Genomic DNA, 10,844 nt, shown 5'->3' with positions numbered 1-10,844 from the left:
TTGAATCTCCAAGGATCTGGCTTAGATGCTTGAGATCAGCTATTGTCAAGTGCAAGCAGTAATTCACTACATATTTGAATATGGTGCTGAAACTATTAAGGCTTATAAGAGGTAGCCTCTTGGTAACCACGATAACTTCTCTTTGATAGGAAATTTCTTTGCTTTAAAAAAAAAAAGGTGCTGATGGCTATGCAGTAGTAAAATGTCAGGCTTCAAACTAAAATTGCATATTGGGTATCATGGGAATTTAGTGGGACAAATTGCCAAATATCTATAATTCTTCCCGCCACTACCAAGCCTCAGAGTTATGTAGTTATTTCAAATTCATAGAATTCTTACATTCATAAACCTATGAGAAGAAAATAGAGCAGAATGTTTCACAATCTTTGAAAATGGGAGGTCTAAATATTATACCAAAACTATAAATTATAAAGGAAAAAAATAATAAACATGACCAAAAAAACTAGTGATTAGTACTGGATATGAGACAAGTGTGAGAAAAAGCACAACCTATATGACAAAGAGCTAAAATTACTCATTTATATGAAGAACCTTTAGAAAGAGTAATCATGAGTAACACGATGACCAACATGGTAAAGGGCCGCAGACTTGAATGGACAGTTAGAAGAGTAAACAATGACTCGTGAATGTGAAAAACGTGCTACTTCAACAAAATAAGTGGCATTTAAACTAATGACATATGATTTGATACGTTTTAGGTTGGCAGAGACTAAAGAGTGGGACTGCACCTGGAGCTGACAGTAACCGAATGAAACAGGTGCTCTTCTGAACTGTCATTGGGGCTGTAAATTTTACATTAATAAATTAACAGTCATTATGGAAGATGAATTTGCAACATTCTTTTTTTTGAGAAGTAATTATCATGTAAAAACATTCTCTAAAAATTTTTTACTTACCCTAAAATTTTAGCTATTTATACTAAAATGGAAAGCAAGATAGCCAAACGTATTAAGTTTTATGTGACGTGACAGTGAATGGGCTGTGAGCGAGGAGGGCTCGCAGCAGACTTGATGAATGAAGTGTATGAGCTTGCGTGCGGGGACTGAATTCTATTGTTGCGTCCTATTGTATTTGCATCTCAGCTGCGCTCTGTACAGATGAGCTTGCAGGTAGGGACTTAGGTAAAGAAATGGTTGCTGTTTTCTAAAGTGTTTATGAACAAAGACATTATTTGTGTCCCCTTTGAATCATAGGATTTCAGGTCATATATTATTTCTGGGCCCAATTCCATTCTCAAAATGTAAAACTCACAATTTCATAGTGTATGATTCAGTGGGTTTTTGTATATTCATGTGGTTTTGCAGCCATCAGCACTAATTCCAGCAAATTTTCATCACCTTCCAAAGAAATTCCTAACCCACTGGCATTCACTCCCCACTCCTCCTCTCTCCAGTGCCTGGAAACCACTACCCGACGTTCTGGCTCTGTGGCTTTGCCTGTTCTGGACAAGCACAGTGGACTCAGAATACGTGGCCCTGTGGGTCTGACCTCCATGTTAGCATAACGTCGTCAAGGTTGTCCACCTTACAGCACCTGTCAGCATGTTATTTTTCGTAGCCAAATAATTATTCCATTTTATGGATAACACAACGTTTTGATCATCTATTCAACTGTTGATGGACATCTGAGAGGTTTTCATGTTTTGGCAGTTGTGCATAGAGCTGTACTGAACATACACGTACAAGTTTTTGTTTGAGGACCTGTTTTCAGCTCTTTCACATGTACACCTAGGAGTGGAATTCTGGGTCCTCCGGTGACTCCACATTTACTTTTTGAGGACGTGCCGAACTGTTTTCCAAGCTGGCGGCACCATTTTACATCCCACCAGGAAGACACCCTGCTGTGGAGTCAGAGTTCCGGTTTCCTCACATCTTCACCAACGCGTGTAATTAGCTCACCTTGTGACTCTAACCACCCTAACTAGTGCGCACCGACACCTCATCAGGGCTCCGATTGGCAGCCCCTGTTTACTAATGATGTCAAGACTTTTGCTCATTTGTACATCATCTTTGGAGAAATACCTAATCAGATCTTTTGTCCATTTTAACTGGGTCATTTTTTATTACGTACGTGTAACTGTCCTTTACCTGTTCTAGATACAATCCCTTATCAGGCAGACGGTGTTCACATATTTTCTCTTGTTCTGTGGGTTGTCTTTTTCACTTTCTTGACAGTGTCCTTCGAAGGTCAGAAGTTCTTAATTTTTATGGAGTTCAGTATTTTCTTTAGTTGCTATGCTTTTAGTGCCACATCTAAGAAACCGCTGCGGACACTGAAGTCACACTGCCCTGGGCAGCAGCGACTAATACACTTCCATGTGAATGTCTCAGAAGTGCTCCCAGGAGCCACCTCAGCCCTGGGAGACACCACTTAGGTGAGAAGAGGGCCAGCCGTTTGAGCTGGTCCCCAGGAAGGCACAGGCAGGCAAGATGATCAGCAACCATTCCTCGTGCCTGGGTCCAGTCTGCCCTTTCTTGTCCCGGTCCTGGTGCAAGGCTGTGGGTGGTCATCCTCACAGCCTCTGCCATGCTGGGGGGCAGGGACTCGGACCCAGGGAGGTAAACCCTCTGTTCTTACAGAGTTTCAGGCAGCTTTTCTTAAGTACTTCCTTGGTTGCTGAATGCTTTGGGTTAGTTTCCAGAACTCAAAAAAAGTTTATTGTGATAGTTTTGCTAGTTTAGTCATGATTTCCTCGAGGCATAAACATCTGGATTTCCTCACTCTGCCATTTTGCTCCTCTTTCTTTATTGAAGAACAGTTCGCTGCATACAGAATTCTTGGTTGACTGCTTTTTAGCACTTTGCCTATGTCATCCCCTTGCCTTCTGCCCTCTGGTCTCTGATGAAAAACCAGCTGTTAATATCATTGCGGGTGCATCTTACGTGATGAGTCTCTTCTGTCTTGCTTTCAAGGCTCTCTCTTTGCCTTTCGGTAGTTTCATTTTTCTAGGTGTAAGTCTTCTTGGCCTTATCTTTCTGGGAATTCATTTGAGTTCCTTAGAAAAAGAGAGATGAAATAAGACCCCAGAGAGTCACAGCTCCCTCCGGTCTCCCCAGGACTGTCCTGGGCTGTGCTGGCGGAAGAGCTCTGCAGACAGAGGAGCGGAGTCTCCACGGAAGACGAAGAGCTGCAGGAACCCTCGTTCCCAAGGCCCAGGCTGCTTCCTCGTGATGCTCCTTTGTGAATCTCCTGTTGCATTTGATGTGCTTGTTTGCAGGACCAAATGATCTCCAGTCCTCTCCAAGATCAGATTTATGAATAAAACTATTCAATGCTTGTAAGATGAACATAGGTGTGAACTTGATTTTTGTAGAATTTAGATCAGTGGCTAGGGGATTTCTTTCCCCCATCATGTCCCTCCACTCTGCACAGCCCCAGACTACTCCTCCACACACAGGCTGTCTATCTAGCTGCACTGGGCCCCTGGCTTTCGTCCTGCCCCTCCTCCTCCAGACTGGACTGCGGGATCTGGGGCCATGCACTGTCCTGCTACCACTCTTCCCAGACAGGCCCCTCCTGCCAATACCGGCAGAGGCTGTGCTGTCCTGGTGAGGCACCTAGCTGCTGGCCGGTCCATACATGCAACTTAAAGGGTGAGACAGTGAAAGTAAGGTACTCTCTGCTCCCGGGGAGTCAGCAGAGCACTTGACTCCGAGTGGTTCTCTCTCCCTCCCTCTCACACCAGGGAGCCTCCAGGACTGGGGTCTTCCTTCCTTCCTGTGGGTAGTGTCCTTCCCCTCCAACCCTGTGGCTGCTGTCATCTGCAGGGACTGGGATCTTTCAACTGACATCTCATCCTCGTCTGGCTCCCCCTCCCCCACGTACAGCCCAGCCCTAGCCCTAGCCCTAGTCCTAACACTAACCCCTAACATCTAACCCTAACGCCTACCCCAAGTCCTAACCCTAACCCAGCCCCTAACCCTAACCCTAGCCTGAACCAGAACCCCAAACCCGAACGAGAACCCAAACCATAATCCTATACTAAACCTTAACTTGATCAGACTCCTAACCCTAACCTTCTCCTCCTCCTGCTCCTCCTCCCCTCTAACCCCTAACCCTTCTCCTCCTTCTCCCTTAACCCTAACTCTAGCCCCAACCCCAACCCCTAACCCTAACACCTACCCCAACCCCAACCCCTAACCCTAACACCTACCCCAACCCCAACCCCTAACCCTAACACCTACCCTAACCCTAACCTATCCCTAAACTCTAGCTCTGGTCCTGACCCCTAACCCCTAAAACTAACCCTAAACCCTAAACCTAATTTTATCCCTACCCCTAGCCTTAACCCTAACTCCTCCTCCTCCTCCCAAACCGTAACCTTAGCAATAAGCCTAACAAAAACCCTAACCCTAAAACTACCCCTACCCCTCCTCCTAACCCTCAGCCCTCACCTGAAACCCTAACCCTAACCCCAATCCCTAAACCTGATCGCGACCCCAACCTCAACATTAACACTAACCTTGAACACCAACCCCAACCCCAACCCTAATCCAGAGCCTGCTCCCGCAGAAGGTCCTGGACTGGGTCCAGTTCCACCAGTCCTGCAGGGAGACCCTGTGGTTGCTTCTTAGTGTGAGGAGAGGGAACCCCATTTTGGAGGTTCAGTCGGAGACTGGGCCTGGCCAGGGTCTGGGGGGCACTAACGGGGAGAGGGAGGAGAGCAGAAGTGGAGCCGAGGGGAGTGGGGCCGACAGGTGTGGCCCCGCCCGGGGCAAGTGGTGGTTCTGCTTAAGTGTGGACCCGATTGGCGGTGGGCTGGGGGCATTGGGGATGGAGATTTGGCGGGATGGGCAGTAGGGCGGGCAAGGGGGCAGCCCGTCCCCCCGCCCGGCCCCGCCCAGCCCCACTGTCCAAGAGCTGTACAGCAGGAGACCCCGCCCCAACGTCCGCGTTGCGGGCGGGAGGAGGAGGGGCGCGCGCATGCGCGTGCGCATGCGCGGACGCACAGACGCCGGAACCCGCCCAGAGCGTGAAGAAGCTGGGCGAGAGCCGGTTGCTCCTGGACCGGCGCCCGGAGGAGGAACGCGGCCTGGGGTCTGGGCCGCCGCGTGCCGTCGTCTCCGCTGCCGCCGCCGAGCAGGTAAGGGGGCGCTGGTGGGGGCGCGCAGGTCTGGGAGCTGAGTGAGGCCTGGGCTGTGCCGTTGGGGAGGCGCACAGGGAGGGAGGGGTGCGCGGGTGAGGCCCAGGCCGCGCGTCCCGTTAGGGCCCTGAAGCGGGTCCGGGTTCGCCGCCCTGGTTCGTAGTGTACCCCGCCTCCCCACATTAGTAGCTCCTGAACGCCGCGTCTTCGTTGCCTCTTATACCCGGGTGTGGAAAAGCAGGTGCAGCTCCGGGAGGTGAGAGGGCTCTGGACGGCCAGGGAGCACCTCCGGTTGGCCCTCAGGCGGGTGCGTTGCTGTCGCGGGTCCCGGCGGTGGCCGCGGTGGGATGGGGGCTTCCCCGTGCGAGCCCCTGGAAGTGTTCGCTGTTCCTCCGCTGCCTGGACTGGGGCGGCCTCTGCTTCCCCATGTTTGCAGGGTGCACGTCTGGCCGTCAGCCTGCCCCTGGGAGGCAGACGCTTGCTGTCTGGGGGCGGGGGCGGTGGCGGTGGCGGTGGCATCATCATCAGCGGAAGCGGGGAGGGGAGGCTGCCCCTCGGGAGCCAGTCATTTGCTCCCATCTGCCCCGTGGCCTGACCAGGGGGTGGTCTCTGCCGCTCCAGGTTCACCGCACCCACGTTTTTAGGTCGGTGTGCTCCCAGGAGGCTGGCATGGTGCGGTCAGGGGGCAGGGGCAGCGGTGGCGGGAGTGGGGCTGCCCTGTGCAAGCCCTTGCGTGTACTCCCATTTCCCCAGGGCCTGGCTTGGGGGCGGCCTCTGCCGCCCCAGGTTTGCAGGGCTGACACGTGTAGGTCAGCCTCCTCCCTGGAAGCCTGCGCGGTTCGGTCAGGGAGCGGGGAAGACTGCAGAGGTGGCAGCTGAGGCGGCGGGAGAAGGGGGCTGCCCTGTGCCAGCCTGTGGGTTTGCTCCCGTCTCCCCCGCGGCCTGGCCCGGGGGCGGCCTCTGCTGCCCCAGGTTCGCTGGAGGCTTGTCCTCAGTCAGCCTGCTCCTGAGAGGCGGGCAGCGGCGCAGTGAGTGTGCTGGATAGAGGCAGCGACAACGGGAAATGGGAGGAAATCCCTGCTCTAGCAGGGGCAGCCCCAGGCCTGCCCACTCGCCACCGCAGCCGTGGCCCGGCCCGCGGATCGCACCCCGTCGATTGCACCCCGCCTGCCTGTCAGGAGCAGACTGACAGGGAGAAGCGCTTTCCAGGAAGCCGGGGCAGCAAGGCTGCCCCCAGGCCAGGCCATAGGATAGATGGGAGCAAGGCTCTCCCAGGGCAGCCCCCCTCCCCCACGGCCTCTGTGGCTGCCTGCTGTCCATCCCGGGGCTCGGCTGCACCCTCCCCTCTGGCAGCGCCATCGACCATCCAAGGCCCACTGGCTGGCGAGTGAGCGAGCAGTGTGCAGCCTGGGACCACCCTGACCCGTCGCCTCAGACGGAGGCCCTGGGCACAGCGGGGCAGGGCACCCAGGCGGGAAGTGGAACTGCGTCCAGCCCTGCCCGCCTGCACTCTGCCCGGGATCCCTGTCTGGTGGCTGTCACCACGGTGATGGGAGTGTGGAGCGCCCCATCCCCGCGGGGTGAGGGGTGAGGGGTGAGGGGTGAGGGAGGGTTCAGCTGAGGTAGCCAGTGCACTCTGGGTATGGGGGGTTCGCACAGTGAAGGGGGACAGGCTGAGGGGTGAGGGGGCCAGCCTTGGTGAGGGCCCCTTGGAGTTGAAGTACCAGGTGAGGGGTGGGGGGTAATCCCGGGATGAGGGGGGAGGGGTCTATCTCTGGATGGTGGGGGAACGTGGGGTGAGGCATGAGGGGTCAGCTTGGTTTTGTGGGGGCTGTAGCTTAGGACCTAGTGGGGCCTGGGGACAGGTACTTAAATGTGAGGAGAAGGAGCCTTGTCTTGGGGGTCAGGTAGGGGACCGGGCATGGCCTGGCGGGAAGGTTAGTGTGGGGGGGGGTGGGAGGGAGAGGAGGCAGTGACTGGGCGGCGGGCGGCGAGCAGGGGGAGTGGGGCTGGGGTGTGTGGCCTGCACCTGGTCGGTGGCGGGGTGGGGACCCGGCCGGCCCAAGCCTTGGGGTGGGCCCGCTGCCCGGCCGCCCCGCAGCCCGGCCCCAGTCGCAGCGAGTCTAGTGCAGGAGCCCCAAGCCGAGGGTCCGCGCTGCGGGCGGGGCGGCAGGAGGAGGAGGGGCGCGGACGCGGGAGCGCGCCCAGAGCGTGCGGACGCTGGGCGGGAGCCGGGCGCTCCTGGACCGGCGCCCGGAGGAGGAACGCGGCCTGGGGTCTGGGCCGCCGCTTGCTGTCGCTTCTGCTGCCGCCGCCGAGCAGGTAAGGGGGCGCTGGTGGGGGCGCGCAGGTCTGGGAGCTGAGTGAGGCCTGGGTTGTGCCGTTGGGGAGGCGCACAGGGAGGGAGGAGTGCGCGGGTGAGGCCCAGGCCGCGCGTCCCGTTAGGGCCTTGAAGCGGGTCCGGGTTCGCCGCCCTGGTTCGTAGTGTACCCCGCCTCCCCACATTAGTAGCTCCTGAACGCCGCGTCTTCGTTGCCTCATAATTATACCCGGGTGGGGAAAAGCAGGTGCAGCTCCGGGAGGTGAGAGGGCTCTGGACGGCCAGGGAGCACCTCCGGTTGGCCCTCAGGCGGGTGCGTTGCTGTCGCGGGTCCCGGCGGTGGCCGCGGTGGGATGGGGGCTTCCCCGTGCGAGCCCCTGGAAGTGTTCGCTGTTCCTCCGCTGCCTGGACTGGGGCGGCCTCTGCTTCCCCATGTTTGCAGGGTGCACGTCTGGCCGTCAGCCTGCCCCTGGGAGGCAGACGCTTGCTGTCTGGGTGCGGTGGCGGTGGCATCTGTGGTGGCATCATCATCAGCGTAAGCGGGGAGGGGGGTCTGTCCCTGGGATCCTGTGGATTTGCTCCCTTCTCCCCCATGGCCTGATGGCGGCCTGTGCTGCCCCAGGTTTGCGAGTCGCTGGTGACAGGTCAGTCTGCTCCTGGGAGGCGATCTCGGTGCGTTTATTGTGGGGGGGCGGCGGCAGCGGCAGCGGCAGCGGCAGCGTGAAATGGGAGCAAATCCCCGCGCTCGCACGTGGCAGCCCCAATCTCGCCATCGCTTCAGTAGCCCTCTGATGGCAAGGCGCCTGCCTTCCAGGAGCAGGCTGACCTGTAACCGGAGTCCCGAGAACCTGAGTCAGCAGAGCCTGAGCCCAGGGCGGACCGCGGGGGAGTTTGAAGCAAATACGCAGGCTCGCAGGGGCAGACCCTTTAACCCGCCATAGCCACCGCTGCCTCTGACCACACCGCGCCCCCCTTCAGGGAGCAGTCTGACCTGGGGATGTGCCTGGGGCAGCAGAGACCGCCCCCAGGCCACGCCACGGGGGAGTTGGGGGCAAATCGACCAGCTCACCAGGGGAAGCGCCGTTCTCCTCGCCGCTGCCCCGGTTTCGCGGGACACTGGTTTCCAGGACAGTGGGCTCCCAGGAAGCAGGAGCGGTGCATTTAGGGGGCGGCGGCGAGGAGGGGGGCTGCCCCCCCCACGAGCAGGTGGACTTGCTCCCATCTCCCTCGGGGCCTGTCCTGGGGGCGGCCTGCGCTGCTCCAGGTTCGCAGGACGCATGTCTTCACGTCAGTCTGCTCCTGGGAGTAGGGCGCAGTGTGGTCAGGGGGCAGCGTGAGCAGTGGGCAAAGACTTAGGAGGACTGGGCTCTAGCCTAGGATAACTAATTCTCCTCTTTTCTCTTGCTTCCTCAGTTGGTGGCTGTAGCGGCTTTTCCATTAAAGGTTATTACCAGATACTGAACATACGTTTCTGTGCTACACAAAAGAAAAACTTTTTAAAAGTCTATTTTTATGTATAGTGACTAACATTTGTAAATCTCAAACTTCCACATTTATCCTTTCCCACTCCCTTTCCCTGGTAACCATAAGATTGTTTACTAAGTCTGCAAGTCTGCTTCTGTTTTGTAGGTGAGTTCATAGTGTGTTTTTTTTTTAAGATGGTACACAGGACTGGTATCATATGGTATTTTTCTTTGTTTCTAGCTCACTTCACTTAGAATGATGATCTCTAGGTCAAACCATGTTGCTGCAAATGGCATTATTTTATCCTTTTTATGGCAGAGTAGTATTCCGTCATATAAATATACCACATCTTTATCCAGTCATCTGTTGCTGAAAATTCAGTTAGGTTGCTTTCATGTCTTGGCTATTGTATATAGTGGTGCTATGAATACTGGGGTGCATGTATCCTTTTGTATTTGAGTTCCCTCTGGATGTATACCCAGAAATGGAATTGCTGAATCATAGGGTAAGTCTATTTTTAGTTCTTTGAGGAATTTGCATACTGTTCCATAATGGCTACACCAAACTACATACCCACCAGCAGTGTTAAGAGGGTTCCCTTTTCTCCACACCCTCTCCAGCATTTATCATTTATGAACTTTTGAGTGGTGGACATTCTGACTGATGTGAGGAGATAGCTCATTGGAGTTTTGATTTGCATTTCTCTCTGATAATTAGCGATATTGAACATTTTTTCGTGTGCCTATTGGTCATTCGTATGTCTTCGTTGGAGAAATGCTTGTTTAGATCTTCTGCCCATTTTTGTTTTTTTGTTATCAAGCTTTATGAGCTGATTATATAATCTGGAAATTAAGCGTTTGTCAGTTGAATCATTTACAAATATTTTCTCCCCTTCTGTGGTTTGTCGTTTTGTTTTGCTTATGGTTTCCTTTGCTGTGCAAATGCTTGTAAATAAGCTCAGTTAGGTCCTATTTGTTTATTTGTACTTTTATTTCTATTGCTTTAGTAGACTGCCCTAGGGGAACCTTGCTGAGATCTATGTCCCATAATGTTTTGCCTTTGTTTTCTTCTAAGAGGTTTATAGTGTCTTGTCTACATATTCAAGTCTTTAAACCATTTTGAATTTATTTTTGTGTAATGGGGTGAGGGAGTAGTCTAACTTCATTGATTTACATGCAGCTGTCCAGTTTTCCCTACACCATTTGCTGAAGAGACTGTCTTTACTCCATTGTATATTCTTGCCTCCTTCTTCAAAGATTAATTGACCAAAAGTTTGTGGGTTTACTTCTGGGCTCTCTATTCTGTTCCATTTATCCCATATGTCTGTTTTTAAACGTATCAATACATGCTGTTTTGATTGTGGCTCTGTAGTGTTGTTTGAAGTCTGGGAGGGTGATTCCTCCAGCTTCATTCTTTTTCTTCAGTAATACTTTGGTAATTCCGGGTCTTTTGTGATTCCATATAAATTTTGGGATGATTTGTTCTAATTCTGTGAAAAATATCCTGGGTAATTTGATAGAGATCGCATTAAATCTGTAGATTGCTTTGGGTGATGTGGCCGTTTTAACCATATTAATTCTTCCAATGCAAAAACATGGGGTATCTTTCCATTTCTTTAGGTTTTCTTTAATTTCCTTAGTCTTCTTTAATTTCCTTAGTGTTTCCTTAGCATATGTCTTTCATTTGCTGGGTCAGGTTTATTCCTAAGTATTTTGGTTTTTTTTGGATGCAGTTTTAAAAGGAATTATTCCTTTCGTGTAAGAAATGTCACTGGTTTCTGTATGTTGATGTTGAATCCTGCTACCTTGCTGAATTGTTTTATTAGCTCTAGTCGTGTTTGTTTGGAGCCTTTAGGGCTTTCTATATGTAGTATCATGTCATGCGCATATAATGACAGTTTTACCTTTCCTCTTCCAATTTAGATCCCTTTTATTTCTTTCTGTTGTCTTTAATTGT

General features: G+C 53.0%; 1 protein-coding gene across 1 annotated transcript in view; it reads left to right on the top strand.

The window, feature by feature from the left end:
* The first annotated feature begins 4,981 nt into the window (after positions 1–4,981).
* LOC107035079 (uncharacterized) overlaps positions 4,982–10,844 on the top strand; it is a 144,316-nt gene continuing 138,453 nt past the window's right edge. The window contains exon 1 of the mRNA XM_072953192.1: positions 4,982–5,104. The gene's annotated coding sequence lies outside the window, so the exon portion shown is untranslated. The remainder of the gene's footprint in view (positions 5,105–10,844) is intronic.

The sequence above is a fragment of the Vicugna pacos genome, chromosome 32 (genome assembly GCF_048564905.1).
Source record: "Vicugna pacos chromosome 32, VicPac4, whole genome shotgun sequence".
NCBI classification, from domain to species: domain Eukaryota; kingdom Metazoa; phylum Chordata; class Mammalia; order Artiodactyla; family Camelidae; genus Vicugna; species Vicugna pacos.
Note: the sequence above shows the minus strand (reverse complement) of the source record. Positions and strands in the feature narration are given on the sequence as shown.